This window comes from Somniosus microcephalus, chromosome 27, assembly GCF_052327205.1.
Source record: "Somniosus microcephalus isolate GS21.2 chromosome 27, FLI_Smic_1.0, whole genome shotgun sequence".
NCBI lineage: Eukaryota > Metazoa > Chordata > Chondrichthyes > Squaliformes > Somniosidae > Somniosus > Somniosus microcephalus.
Window position 1 is genome coordinate 9,756,243 of NC_141013.1, and position 16,052 is coordinate 9,772,294.

At 45.1% G+C, this 16,052-nt stretch overlaps 1 protein-coding gene across 10 annotated transcripts in view; it reads right to left on the reverse strand.

Annotated features, from left to right (window-relative positions):
* LOC147099958 (uncharacterized) overlaps positions 1-16,052 on the reverse strand; it is a 93,940-nt gene that overhangs the window by 23,796 nt on the left and 54,092 nt on the right. For 8 of the 10 annotated variants that reach the window (XR_015073774.1, XR_015073776.1, XR_015073777.1 and 5 more), the window contains 2 exons: positions 10,718-10,895; positions 8,759-8,901 (listed from right to left, as the gene is read on the reverse strand). The gene's annotated coding sequence lies outside the window, so the exon portion shown is untranslated. The remainder of the gene's footprint in view (positions 1-8,758; positions 8,902-10,717; positions 10,896-16,052) is intronic. The other 2 variants (XR_015073782.1, XR_015073781.1) reach the window with 2 other exon arrangements.

The following is a 16,052-nucleotide window of genomic DNA, read 5'->3' on the forward strand; positions in this document are numbered from 1 at the left end:
TCACCTGCTGAACCTGCATACTAACTTTTTGTGTTTCGTGCACCAGGACCCCCAGATCCCTTTGTACTGCAGTACTTTCCAGTTTCTTGCCATTAAGATAATAACTTGCTCTATGATTTTTCCTGCCAAAGTGCATAACCTCACACTTTCCAGTATTATATTCCATCTGCCAAATCTCTGCCCACTTACTTAGCCTGTCTATGTCCCTTTGCAGGTTTTTTATGTCCTCCTCACTCACTACTTTCCCTCCCATCTTTGTATCATCTGCAAACTTTGATATGTTACACTCGGTCCCTTCCTCCAAATCGTTAATATAGATTGTAAAGAGTTGGGGTCCCAGCACTGACCCCTGCGGAACACCACTAGTTACTGATTGCCAGTCTGAGAATGAACCATTTATCCCAACTCTCTGCTTTCTGTTAGATAGCCAATCTTCCACCCATGCCAGAATATTACCCCCAATCCCGTGGTTTTTTATCTTGAGCAATAATCTTTTGTGTGGCACCTTGTCAAATGCCTTTTGGAAGTCTAAATACATTACATCCACTGGTTCCCCTTTATCCACCCTGTATGTTACGTCCTCAAAGAACTCAAGCAAATTTGTCAAACATGACTTCCCCTTCGTAAAACCATGCTGACTTTGTCCTATTAAATTATGTTTATCCAAATGTCCTGTTACTGTCTCCTTAATAATGGACTCTAAAATTTTACCAACCACAGATGTTAGGCTAACCGGTCTATAGTTTCCAGCCTTCTGTCTACTGCCCTTTTTAAATAAGGGTGTTACATTAGCAGTTTTCCAATCTGCCGGGACCTTTGCTGAGTCCAGGGAGTTTTGGAAAATTATTACCAATGCATCCACAATCCCTACCGCCACTTCCCTCAAGACCCTAGGATGTAACCCATCAGGTCCAGGGGATTTATCCGCCTTAAGTCCCATTATTTTACCGAGTACTACTTCCTTAGTGATTTTAATCGTATTTAGCTCCTCCCCCCCTAGAGCCCCCTGTTTGTCCAGTGTTGGGATATTCTTAGTGTCCTCTACTGTAAAGACTGATACAAAATATTTGTTCAGCGTTTTTGCCATCTCCATGTTTCCCACCATTAATTTCCCAGTCTCATCCTCTAAGGGACCAACATTTACTTTAGCCACCCTTTTTCTTTTTATATAACTATAGAAACTCTTGCTATCTATTTTTATATTTTTTGCTAATTTACTTTCATAATCTATCTTCCCTTTCTTAATTAATCTTTTAGTTATTTTTTGCTGTCTTTTAAAGAATTCCCAATCTTCTATCCTCCCACTAGATTTGGCTATCTTATATGCCCTTGTTTTTAGTCGGATACTACCCTTTATTACTTTACTTAGCCACGGATGGCTGTCTTTTCTTTTACACCCTTTTTTCCTCAGTGGAATATATTTTTCTTGAAAGTTGTAAAATAACTCCTTGAATGTACACCACTGATCATGTACCGTCTTACCCTTTAATCTATTTTCCCAGTCCACTCTAATCAATTCCGCTCTCATACCTTCATAGTCTCCCTTATTCAAGCTCAGTACGTTTGTTTGAGATCCAACCTTCTCACCCTCTAATTGAATATGGAATTCAACCATGTTATGGTCACTCATTCCAAGGGGATCCTTTACAAGGACATTTTTAATTAATCCTGTCTCATTACACAGGACCAGATCTAAGGTTGCTTGCCCCCTGGTCGGTTCAGTTGCATACTGCTCAAGAAACCCATCCCTAATACACTCAATGAACTCTTCCTCAAGGCTGCTCTGCCCAATTTGATTTGTCCAGTTAATATGAAAGTTAAAATCCCCCATAATTATAGCTGTTCCCTTATTACAAGCCCCAACTATTTCCTGATTAATACTCCGTCCAACAGAGTTGCAACTGTTAGGAGACCTATAGACTACGCCCACTAGTGTTTTTTTGCCCTTATTATTCCTTATCTCTACCCAAACTGTTTCACTATCCTGATCCTTTGACCCAATATCATTTCTTTGTATTGCAGTGATTCCTTCCTTTATTAACATAGCCACCCCACCTCCCCTTCCTTCCTGCCTGTCCTTCCTGATTGTTAAATACCCTCGTATGTTTAATTCCCAGTCATGTTCACCCTGCAGCCATGTTTCTGTAATGGCCACAAGATCATACCCATATGTAGTTATTTGTGCCGTCAACTCGTCCATTTTGTTACGAATGCTACGTGCATTCAGATAAAGAACTTTCAAATATGTTTTGTGACACTTAATTCCTGCTTTTTCCCCTTTTACTACTTTACCTTTTACTCCATACCTTCTGTCCCTTCCTGACACGCTCTGGTTTTTAATTCCCCCACTGCTACCTAGGTCTATGACCTTCTCCGTTGTCATTTTTATTATTTGCTCTCTAGAAACCTCCCCCCCACTAATTAGTTTAAAGCCCTTTCTACAGCCCTAGTTATGGCTGATCATCCAAACACAGTACCCTGTCCCTGCTCTCTCCCCATATCCCTTGATCCCTTTAGCCTTAAGAAATATATCTAATGCCTTCTTGAATATATTTAATGAATTGGCCTCAACTGCCTTCTGTGGTAGAGAATTCCACAGGTTCACCACTCTCTGGGTGAAGAAATTCCTCCTCATCTCTGTCCTAAATGGCTTACCCCTTATCCTTAGACTGTGACCCCTGGTTCTGGACTCCCCGACCATCGGGAACATCCTTCCTGCATCTAGTCTGTCTAGTCCTGTTAGAATTTTATAGGCTTCAATGAGATCCCCTCTCATTCTTCTAAACTCTAGCGAATATAAGACGTTCCTTAAAACCTACCTCTTTGACCAAGCTTTTGGTCACCTGTCCTAATATCCCCTTATGTGGCTCGGTGTCAAATTTTTTGTCTTATAATACTCTTGTGAAGCGCCTTGGGACGTTTTACTATGTTAAAGGTGCTATATAAATACAAGTTGTTGTTGTGTGTGATGTCCACACCCGCTTAATATGTGGTTGTACCTCTGATAGACGGAACCTGAAGATGCAAACAATGGGATAGAAATTCGTCTTGGTAGTAACACAAAACAGGCGGTATTGGATGGGCCGCCCATTACATGTCGCGCCCGATAACCAGCTCAATTGATTACAGCGGAAATGAATGTCGGGTGGCCCATGCGATACCACCCTGTTTGTGTTACCGCCCAAAACAAATCTCTACCCCCAATGTTCATATCTCAACAAGTGCAGATAGACTGAAAGCCCTTTCTATTAGGCTGCTTAACAGGTCGTTAACTGGCACGTGGCAGGAAGTGCTATCGCAAGCTTGCTCGTCAAAGGTTCTGCTATCTCCGCTTTTCATCTCAATTGAAGCAGAGTAGTCTTCAATTTGGCAAGCCCGCCATGTGTTGCATCAAGGTTATCCTCAAAACCTTCCCATAGTGTAAAGTAACCCAAAATATTAGACTGGAATAAGATGGACATTTCGCCTGCCAGTTTCTGCCCAATGCTTATTTGTGAATTTTTGGCATATGTAACAGGAGACTTGGGAATAGAGCTGCAATTACCGGGGACACGGTAGAGCATTGGTATTGACAGTACAGTCCAAGGGGCATTTTGCACCACTTCTTCTTCACCTGAAGCCCTCAGCAGACTTGCTGCTGCATCTGCTTCTGGACCATCATTCACACTTGCACAGTTGTTGACTTGTTTGGGATACAGTGTTGTTTCCTCATTCCCTCTCCGTCAACAGAAGGCAAGAGAATTCTATTGGGGCAGTGTTATCAAGTTCAATTTTCTACCCCACTGTGTTAAGGGCTTATGAATGCTCTTATCTGCATTGTACATCAGATTGCCTCAGTTAGTAGCATTTTATGAGGAGAGATTACACAAATTAGGGTTGTATTCCCTAGAATTTAGAAGGTTAAGGGGTGATTTGATCAAAGTTTTCAAGATATTAAGGGGAACAGATAGTTTCTGTCTAACTACCCTATTTCCACTGGTTGGGGATTCTAGGACTAGGAGTCATAGTCTAAAAATTAGAGCCAGACCTTTCAGGAGTGAAATTAGGAAACACTTCTACACACAAAGGGGGAAAAATTCAGTATCACCCCATTTGGGGCGCCATTATCGGCCGTGCGCAAAGTTTAGTGCCTGGCGCTAATTAATGCCTCCGACTGCAAACTTGGCTTTTATCACCCCTGGAGGTGATTGGAGCGCTAAATCAGGCGCTTCACACCTGTCTTAAGGCGCACAGGCCGAGGAGTGAGGCGCTACCTCAGAGCGCTGGCGAAGCAAGGAAGGGCAAATCAAAATGAACCTGCAAAGTGCTGCTCAGTACCCAAAACTCCTTCACACAGCGTTGAATCTCTCCAGAAGTCTCTCTCTCTCTCTCAAAATGCGTGGTGCAAAAATGTCACCAACAAAAAAAGGCAGGAAGCGGTCGCCTTTAAATAGCGCTCCCCCAGTCCCTTCCTGACTGCAAAACGCTCCCCTCAATCTGTCGTTGCTAGCGGCAGGCGGTAAGGCAGGGGGCGCCACTCAATATCCGGTCCGGGGCGCTGCACACTCGACTGATGTCACGATCTGCCGGCGCAGGAGATCGTGGCGGTAGTGTTTAGCGCCGCCGCAAAATGTCTAGTTAATTTCGTGAGTGACGCAAACATTGCCACGCCCGGGCGCTAGTTGCTTTGCGCCCCATTAGCGCCCTCTTAAGGTGCTCACGGGAGGTGCAAACAACTGAATTTTTCCCCCAAAGGGTGATAGAAGTTTGGAATTCTCTTCTGCAAACTGCAATTGATGCTGGGTCAATTGTTAATTTTAAATCTGAGATTGATAGATTTTTAGTAACCAAAGGTATTAAGGGATATGGGGCAAAGGTGGGTATATGGAGTTAGGTTGCAGATCAGCCATGATCTCATTGAATGGCGGCACAGGCTTGAGGGGCTAAAAGGCCTGCTCCTGTTCCTATTTTGCCTTTGGTTAGAAGGTTATGCATTTGAATTCCTTACCAGCAGATAATGTAGGCTGAAACTCCAGCACTGGGCATTGTTTGGATGAAATGATAAACTTGTATATATTAATGATCTAGACAAGGGAACTAGATGTAATATCTCCAAATTTGCAGACAACACAAAGCTGGGTGGGCATGTGTGCTGTGAGGAGGATGTCGAGAAACTCCAGGATGATTTGGACAGGTTGGGTGATTGGGCAGAAACATGGCAGATGCAATATAACGTGGATAAATGTGAGGTTGTCCACTTTGGTGGCAAAAACAGGAAGGCAGATTATTATCTAAATGGCAATAGATTGGGAGAAGGGAAAGTGCAACGAGACCTGGATGTCCTTGTGCACCAGTCGCTGAAGGTAAGCATGCAGGTGCAGTAGGCGGTTAAGAAGGCAAATGGTATGTTGGCCTTCGTAGCGAGAGGGTTTGAGTACAGGAACAAGGATGTCTTGCTGCAGTTGTACAGGGCCTTGGTGAGACCACATCTTGAGTATTGTGTGCAGTTTTGGTCGCCTTATCTGAGGAAGGATGTTCTTGCCATGGAAGGAGTTCAGCGAAGATTCACCAGGCTGATACCTGGGGTGGCAGGAATGATGTATGAGGAGAGATTGGGTCGATTGGGCTTGTACTCGCTGGAGTTTAGAAGAATGAGAGGTGATCTCATTGAAACGTATAAAATTCTGACAGGACTGGACAGACTAGATGCAGGAAGGATGTTCCCGATGGTCGGGGAGTCCAGAACCAGGGGACACAGTCTAAGGATAAAGGGTAGGCCATTTAGAACAAAAATGAGGAGGAATTTCTTCACCCAGAGAGTGGTGAACCTGTGGAACTCTCTACCACAGAAGGCGGTGGAGGCCAATTCATTAAATATATTCAAGAAGGAGTTGGATATATTTCTTAAGGCTAAAGGGATCAAGGGGTATGGGGAGAAAGCAGGGACCGGGTACTGAATTTGGATGATCAGCCATGATCGCATTGAATGGCGGAGCAGGCTCAAGGGGCCGAATGGCCTACTCCTGCTCCTATCTTCTATGTTTGGCTTCAGCAGTCAGCATACCTCTACCAACCAATATCTTAAAAAAAAAAGACTGACGGGCCCTTCATCTCATTTTTGTGCTGGGACATTGCTGGCACAGAACATCTGATGCATTTGCCTACATAACAGCAGTCACCGCATTCCGCAAGTTCTCCTTCTTAGGCAGTCCCTCGGAACCGAGGATGACTTGCTTCCACATTAAAAATAAGTTCGCAGGTGACTGATGAGTCCAATGCGGGACCTACAGTCTCTGTCACAGGTGGGGCAGACGGTGGTTGAAGGGGCAGGTGGGTGGGGTGCTTGGGTTGACGTGCGCTCCTTGCGCTGCTTGCGCTTGGCTTCCGCTTGCTCCCGGCGAAGAGACTCGAGGTGTTCGGCGCCCTCCTGGATGCTTCTCCTCCACTTTGTGCGGTCTTGGGCCAGGGATTCCCAGTTCATTGTTTGAAGCATTTTGACGTGATTCGGTACTATATTGGAACAAGTGCCTTAATTCCCAGTGGACTGGTAATCTTATTCCTGTAACTTACCCGTGATGTGCCCTCATTTACTGAGTCCAAGCTTTGACAAAGGGGTTGGTGGTCACACAAGCCTAAGTGAGACTGTGTCATTAAAGTTAAGTAATCTATGACGAGGAGTAGTTTGGGGATATTTTATTGAGGCCTCTCCGCACAAAACGGTCAGATAGCATAAATGTAGGGAGCTCGACAAATATAGATATTAATTGAGTCCAGACATGAATAATAAATCAGAAAATCTCTCCAAGGCGGACTAATAGGGCAGGATTTTCATTGGGCTGTGGAGGCGGGATTGGAGGCGTGTGGGGGGTTAAAATCTCGAAATCGGGGGGGCACGAACCCATCCCGCCCCCAACCCGCCTCCATGCCAGTTTCAAAGGAGGCGGATACCCGACCTGTGCTGGGAGCCGCCTCCCCGAGTCGGGAAGGGGATTAGTGCCAATTAACTGCCTGTTAACAGGTAGTTAACAGGCAGTTTTTAGCCTAATCCCTATTTTTATTCCTGAAGTGTAGGATTCCCGACGGCTCCAAACCACGCCAAGTTAGCGAGGCGGATCGTCGGGCTGAAGGGCTTGGAGGGTTCGAGATGTCCGGTGTTCAGGTGAGTGATGGGTGCATGAGTGTAGAGGTAAGTGTGTTTGGTGTGTGTAAAGTGTTTAAAGAAGTTTACTTACCTTTTCTTACCTTTACAGCCTTTCTTCCTTCAGGTCTCGGGAGTCCCTCATCTCACCGGCACAGAAAGCAGAATGGCCGCCAGCTGTCAAAAGTTGCAGCATTCAGCTTTCTGTTCTGGAGAGATCTCTAAATCAGCCTGAGAGGAAGGAATTAACTTGGAGTACAGATTGTCAGTGTTTGACAGCTTCAAAGAGCTGTCAAACGCTGATATTTCAACTGTCAAAAGCTCTTGACAGATGAAATGTCAATCTGTGACGTCACCTGTTGCCGGGTGGCCCTTAATTGGCCTGCTGAGCCCGCTGGGCGGGCTCAACAAGGTCAATCAAGTGAAAATCACATGGGTTGGCCACAACTCAATGGAGGCGGGACTACAACCCCGAAAGTTGTAGTTCCGCCTCCTACACGCCTCCAGTATTAAAATCCAGTCCATAGTCTGGGTGCAGTAGATGATGAGAGGGTACACTGGCATATTATATCTAGTGTAAAAGTTCCACATTAAATGGTTCCATTTTTGAAAAGTTAAAAATAGATTAAAAGAAATTACAAGCTAGGTCCCAGGATACTAATTGCTAATAAAATTGTAATCATACCCATATAACAGCCTATTAAAAGCTGCTTTTTAATTTTTATCTGATTGCGAATCCCCAGTGAAGCTCATTCTGGCTTGGCATGTTGATACCTTGGCATGTCCAGGCAGGTCCGATAATGGGATTGGCAGCTGTCCCTGCAACAGTTCTCTGAGATCATGATCAGGGTTTCCTTGTCTCTCAATGTCTCTTAATCTCTCCTGCTTTCTATCCTATCTCTGACCTTCCCTTTTGTTCTTTCATCCCCTCCCCCTTTTCCCAGCCCCCACCAGCTTTAAAATCTATCCCTTTTCCTGCTTTTTTTCCAGTTCTGACGAAAGGTCTTCGACCTGAAACGCTAACTCTGTTTCTCTCTCCACGGATGCTGCCCTGGCCTGCTGAGTTTTTCCAGCGTTTTCTGTGGTTATTTCGGATTTCCAGCATCCGCAGTATTTTGCTATCGTATCAGGGTTTCCTTGTTGACGATGCATTTCTGCTGATATTGTCTTTTCATCTCTGGGATCTGGTTTGAAAACCCAACCCAGACTGATGGGATGAAATTCTCTTCTGTCTTCTGGTTGTGGTGGAATATGTGTTGGGAAGTCTCAATCCAGTTCCTTGTGGGCATGGGCCCCACAGGACAAAACTACCCATTCAATAGCCTAAACTGGCAATCTCAGTTCAAGAGGCCACAGGGTGGCTAATATGAGATTGAGTCTGAGGTGGATTGTTGGGTCAGGGTAGGGGGAACTTTACACTGCATCTAACCTATGCTACACCTGACCTGGAGTGCTTGATGCTGGCAATAGATGCCCCAAAATGAGAATGTGTTTTGATTAGCATAAAATTCACAAAATAACATGCATTTTCCTTCCTATATTTTTCTTGTATACCCACAAGAGTTAAACAGACCAATAAAACTATGGAAACAATTGTTGGGATATCCTTGATTAAATCATTAAGATATATTAAGGTTATACCTGGTCTAAGTGCCTCTGCTACAACAGCCTGTATTAGGATGACCATCTTTAGCATAGTCCAAAGCCAGACAAGGGTGGGATAAGATTGGTGTGGGCTGGAGTGGGGAGACTCGATGGCTTAAGTTCCGATGTTCGTTTTGCTGCTGATATAAAAAAAAATCATTAAAAAGATTAGGCATTTTTTTTCCCTGAATTTTTAAAAATCCTTTTTCTGTATGTTTAACAGAGTAAAACACGCCATGAAAAATATAGACATACAAACAGAATATGCTGGAAACACTCAGCAGGTCAGGCAGCATTTGTGGAGAAAGAAACAGAGCTGTGAATTTTAACCCCCAAAAACGGGTGGGTTAGGGTCGGGTCAGATTTTAAAAAAAATTTAAATCTCAAACCCAACCCCGACCTTCCTCCAACACGCCCACTTCCGGGTTTAACGGAGGCGTGACAAGGGGTGGGCAGCCAACTCACTCCCAGGAGAGGGGTTGGCAATTGAAATAATTTAATGAGGCTGGTAGCTTCTGTCTTAACCTGCTTTGCAGGTTTAACTGTGGCCGGCCTGATTTCCCAGGCCTCGGGAAACCCGGCACATGAAGGGAGGTGAGGACAGCTTCGGGGAGCACTGCTTGTGGGCCAGAAGGAGCAGGAGTGCTTCCACCCAGCCTCCCGATCTCCTCCAGCATCAGATTCCTCTCATAGAAAGAACCTGGGGTTGGAGATCGGACCCCCCTTGGGGTCGGAGATCATACCTCCCCCGGGGTCGGAAATCGGACTCCCCCTGGGGCTGGGGATTGGACCCCCCCCTCCCCCCCGCCCCCCGGGGTCGAAGATCCATGTTCCTGCGGCCTGCTCCGGAGTCCTCCCCGACTGACTGGAAGCCAAGCCTGTAATCCAGGCTGACTTCCAGGCAGGAAACCTGTCAAAAAGAAAAGACACACTTTGTGGAGTTAAAGCATGTGGGGAAACCTGGACTTCTGAAACGCCACCCCTGACCACCCCGCCCCCCCACCCAACTCGCTCCTGTTAATATCCAGGCCAGAGTTAACATTTCAGGTCGATCTTAGACCTCAGCTCCACTTTCCCACCCGATCCCCATATCCCTTGATTCCCCATCAGTCCAAAAATCTATCTATCTCAGTCTTGAATCTACTCAACGACTCAGCACCCACAGCCCTCTGGGGTAGAGAATTCCAAAGATTCGCAACCCTCTGAGTGAAGAAATTTCTTCTCATCTCAGTCTTAAAAGGCTGACCCCTTCTCCTGAGACTATGGCCCCTAGTTCTAGACTCTCCAGCCAGAGGAAACAACCTCTCAGCATCTATCCTGTCAATCCCCCTCAGAATGCCGAATGTTCTAGAATCCTCTTTAGCTACACCATTGAACTGGATGATTGGGCTGCCTTTCATTGGCCCAGGCCTCCCCTGACTGAGTGTCTCTCTTCAGTCATGTTGTTGACAACTGTCGAGCTTAATAGTAAGCTGAACTATTGTACGCATAAAGTCAACAATACCAGGAAATTAAATTTAAAAAAAATAAAATGTCATTTAATTTTTGAATCATAACAGATGGTGAAATCTGAATAACTCCCACGGATTGACGCTGGATATGTGGAAATTCAACTAATTAACAAATAGCAGTAGAGTGTGAGTGCTTTGGCTAACATCAAGAGAATTTGAATTAATTAATCATTTTTAAACAGCCCATTAAAAGGGACAGTAAGTAGCTCAGAAATGGCAGTTAGAGACCAACAAATGTGGCAACAGGAAAAATCTATCGCTCAGAGTGACACCTATTTGTATTATTACATTATATATTTTTTTTAAATGCTGTGGTTGGAACTGGCGAGGTGTTTAGAAAAGAATACAACTCCTCCTCACATCAGAAAAGAAATTGAGGCATGAACGATTTGCAAACCTCAAGGTCAAGCAGCACATTGAATGTTGAACAGCAGCCATTGCTTACCTCATCCCTGTGGACCTTTCCTGGCAATTTCCTTCTTCCACCATCTGTAATTTTCACATAGTCTGAAAGCTTCCAACCTCTTGTAACATCTTAATTTGCGGAGAATAAAGATTTAAGAGAGATGTTCAGATACTAGATCCGTGACTTTCCATCCCACACATTGGCTTATATTTTCTTCCTAATGTTAAAGGGAAACGTCAAGGTGAGCATAAAGTGCACTTTAACAATTGTAGCAAATACGCTCCATCATACAATACTGCGGATGCTGGAAATCTGAAATAACAATAGAAATGTATAAAATTCTGACAGGGCTAGACAGACTGGATGCAGGGAGGATGTTTTCCCTGGCTGGGGAGGTCAAGAACGAGGGGTCACAGTCTCAGGATACGGGGTAAGACATTTAGGACTGAGATGAGGAGAAATTTCTGTAGTCAGAGGGTGGTGAACCTGTGGAATTCTCTACCACAGAAGGCTGTGGAGGCCAAGTCACTGAATATATTTAAGAAGGAGATATAGGAAACTCTCCTTTAACCGGCAAAATTCAGGAGTAGGTTCAGGTAAGTTTTACTATACATTAGTGGCCGTGTAACCGGGGTTCCTGGATCTGTGGCCGTGTAACCGGGGTTCCTGCACCTGTGGCCGTGCAACAGGGACTCCTGGATCTGTTGCCGTGTAACCGGGACTCCTGCACAAGTGCCGTGTAACCAGGGCTCCTGCACCTGTGGCCGTGTACGGAGCTCTCGTACCTTGGTAAGTATACCTCTCTGTAATCTGGACTTTTTGATCAACCGGCACCACGCCGGTCCCGTCGGTGCCGGATAAAAAAGAGTTTCCTGTAGATAGATTTCTAGACACAAAAGGCATAAACGGGTATGGGGAGAGAGCGGGAATATGGTATTGAGATAAAGAATCAGCCATGATCATATTGAATGGTGGAGCAGGCTCGAAGGGCCGAATGGCCTACTCCTGCTTCTATTTTTCTATGTTTCTAACAACAGAAAATGCTGGAAACACTCAGCAGGTCAGGCAGCATCTGTGGAGAGAGAGAGAAACAAAGATCCATCATAGTCCACTCAGTTATGTGAAATAAATGTGTAAATAAGCCAGGTTTAAAAAAATATATATTTTTTGTGTGAATTTTGTGCTCATCACGGTGAGGGATGTTGGAGAATAGAAGATGATCCATGTCGGACACCCAGTGCAGACGTCAAGCAATCCCAGCTCACGTGCAACAAGGTTAGATCCAGAGTACTCTACACCAAAAAACACGCCGCAGCTACTTACTGCCACATGGGCAATTTTAACTATAATCTGCCCAGCGGGAAACTGAACGGATCGGGTTGAAAGCCGGATTTACACCCCGCGTGATTTTACTCTCCTTCGAAGTCAACAGAGGTCAAAAGCAGCTGGAGTCTGAAACTGAAGTCGGACACGATCTGGTCAGTTTCCTGCCTGGCGGGTTAGGTTAAAATTACCCCTCGTTTACATTACAACACCGCGCCTAAAGTTGGGAGATTAAAGTGTCATTGAACGGCAACTGAAATGTCAGATATATGCACTGGTGCTACTTGGTGGCTGTGTGACACTCAGGATGTTAACAAGCCTAATGGCGGACAACTGAAAGGATCTACGTGTCACAAGATGCAGACACAAGACAAACGATTGTTAATTCATCAGCTGTAAAGCTATTTGGGATGATCTGAGTGTATGAAAGATGCTATATAAATGCAAATTCTTTCTTTCTTTAAAGCTACCTGATGTTGGGGAATATCTTGGTAAATTACATTCTGTACCAGATTGGAGAATTGGAAAAATCACCCGCAGAGGTCATCGAGATGCAACAAGACCTTCAGGACTTTTCCCATCACTTCAGCACTAAACAAGTTCTCAGCATTACTCCGAGGTACAGGTGTACCAGTCAACTCTTGTTAAGTGTCTTCTGAATACGTCGGAAAGGCTACAAAACATAGAAATTAGACTTGCTGTCCTATACTCCAGTGAGCCATAGATAAGAAAGGCACATACATTCTTGCTTCCAGCACTTGTACAAATGTATTACATTGTGCAGTGTATGATATGTGTGACAATTCACTCACTGATCCTGGTCAACACCTTCACAGCTCTAAATGTCTCTGTGACTCCCCTGTTGGTTATTGCCCACTGTGAATTGAGCCATACAGCTTAGCAATGTCCAACGTTCAACCCCTGGCCTTTGCTGAGTTGGGTGATCTTGGCCAGGGAGCAGTAGAAACGGTACAAATGGCCTCAATGGGCTTGGGTAGGGAGGGGAAAGATCAGCCAATGTTCCCCTTTCTGGCCGATATCCAGTTACTCTTGCTGGAAAGGGTGTGTGTGTGGGTGGAAGATGAAGATACGATTGAATCAGACTCCGCGGTGATGCCCACCACAGTTGAATAAGCTGCTGTCACACAGTGTCTAGGCTAACATACAAAGAGTGACCACTTAAGCAAGGTACAGGGCAGCTGGCGCCTGTTGGGCCATACCTTAGCAATAGGGCAGCATCTTTAGAAGAGAAAGGGAGAAAATTGGGAGTAAAAACAGAAAATAGGTTTTATACAAATAGCATTGCCAATGTCCTAAGAATTCGTTGAAGTTGACTTTTTCCTGTTATATTTAATACAGTTAATTTATAAAACTTCCACACAAAAAACTTGGCTCTCAAGGACCAAGTTATAACAAGGATAGAGTGTAGTGTCAACACTCGCAAATGGTAATAACACATAACCTTAAGTGTGTTCTAAGACAGTAACACATTAAAGATTTGCGATAGCTTAGTTAACTCAGGCAGTTTATAAACAGCATCCCAAACATAAGATGAGCAACTGCCTTGAAACGCCACTCTAGCCTGCATCATTCTTCATCATCTCAAGCACACAGTAAAACTCAACCAATTTTTGGAAAGCCCCTCATTCCTCTCTTCCAACTTTCTTCCCTTCTGAAATGCTAACACATAGAATCATACAGCAGAGAAGGAGGCCATTCGGCCCTTCATGTCCAAGCCAACTCTTTGAAAGAACTGTCCAATTAGTCCCACTCCCCTGCCCATTCACTTTTTCCAAATTTCTCCTTTTTAAGTATATATCCAATTCACTTTTGAAAGTTATTGGCCCAGAAATTCGGGTCTCCACGGGTGAGTACGCATGGGGTACTCACCCGTAGGCCCAATGGAAGTGCCGGTTTCCTGCATACACTGCGCATGCGCGGGAAACCGGCACTTCCGTTCCTCTGAACGAAGGGGTTCAGAGGTCGAACGTGTGCGCGGGAGAGGCTGCGCGTGCGCATCGAACTTAGTTTTTTTTTTACAGGTTTTCCCGGGAGGGTAAGCCTGCAGAATTTAGAAATATAAAATGCAGGCGTAAGTTTATTTTTAGCCCCGTTAGAAAATAAAATTATTTTTTTCAAAAATTTAAATTGCTTAAAATAGTTATTTCATGTCATTTATAGTTTATTTAAAAAATGTGATAAAAAAAAAATTATTTAAAGATTTAGTGCTATTTTGGGGCCGTAGTATTTATAAGTCTTGACAGCACTTCTGGTCAGACTTATGAATGGAGCATTCCCTGCTCCGATTGGCTCCCCATGGCCCACGTGACCCCAGGGGACGCATCGAACTAACTGCGCCCCTGGGATACGCAAGCACTGCGCGCCAGCAGCTGGACCAGGCCCCGGATCGGAATTCCACGGGGGCCCAGAGCTCAACGGCCGGCGCGCAAGGTAAGTGCAGATCGGGGGCTTGCACCCGCGGGAAGCCCCCGACCCGAATTTCTGGGCCAATATATAAGCTGCTTCCATCACCCTTCCAGGCAGTGCATTCTAGATCGTAACAACTCGCTGCGTAAAAAAAAATCGCTCCTAATTTCCCCCTGGATTTTTTTGCTCATTTTCTTCAATCTGTGTCTTCTGGTTACCAACCCTCCTGCTAGTGGAATCAGTTTCTCCCTACCTACTCTTTCAAAACCCCCATCATGTAGGCATACAATTCCAAGAGCACTAATCACTTCCAGAACCTCACCCCAATAGCCATGCTTTTTGTGTGATTCTACAATTTGAGTGCCGGCACGTTATTCAACTGTGGGGGTTATCACAGCTCAGCTTGGTGCTGATCTTACCACACACACGCACACATGAACATGTATGCACACGCACACATGCATGCACACACACAAACACGCACACGCACGCGTACACATGTATGCATACGCACACAATCACGCACACACAAGCATGCACAAACACGCATGCGCATGCACATACGCACACACACTTCCCTGGGAATCACTAGACCAGGAGCAGGAACCCTGGCTAAATTGTCCTCTCCTTAACCCTGGGTGCTGAGGTCAGTTGTAACTCCTCTGTCACCGACCTGGTGGAAACCAGTTGACTTATCACACAGTAGAGAGTGAACCGGGCACATTCCTGCTCCGTGTGGCTCAGCTACACATCGGGCAGTACCTTTACCAAATCAGTCTAAACCTTTCTATTTCTCATTTTTAAAATGTATTTCTTTCTGTCTCTCTGCCCATGCAACATAGCCCAAACAAAGGGTGTGTAACCTGCTCCAGTGTGTCTGTCAGAGTTGCTGGTGCTTGGAGATATTTGAGTGCAGTCCATCCACTCATCCTCGATTTTCTTTCTCTTCATCCTCCCTCCTGGAGTCGCCAACTCTGGTTGGACGTATTCCTGGGGGGTTTCATCACATAACCTCCCGCCTCCAACAGCCCCGCCCAATCAGTCTTTTTTTCCATTTTAATATTTCTAGAACTAACAAAAGTGTTCAAAGAATATGGAAAAAACACACCATTTTGTAACGCCCCCATGATTATTCTCCAGGGTTGCCCGCAGCAGTGTCCAGCAGATTAATCTTCAATTCCTGGAGACGCCAGGGCAATTCTGGAGGGTTGGTGGTAACCCCACTCCCTCCCTCTGCGTACGGACCTGGAAAAGTCATTTTTCCCTTCATTTCTGGAGTCAAACAGCCAAGAGGTCTTGGCTACAGACAAGTCTTAACAATGAGATTGCCCTGTCTCTTTCAGATCTGAGGCTTTATACGAAACAATATTCTCTCGCACAAATAATGAAAAATGCAGCTGCTCATCTGAGGTGTTACAAATATCAAGAGACGGCTATAGGTGAAAGAGCGATGGGTTTGAGAGAGTGCTGCTGTCACACTGGGGAATATTTCAGGCAGACTCACATCCTAAAACAGTCGGTCACAGCCTGCTCTGAAATCTCCGCTGCTGTCTCTCAACCACTGTTTCTTGATTAATCTTAACTCCTACTCTTTATAACCACAGTGACATCCTGTACTAGTAGG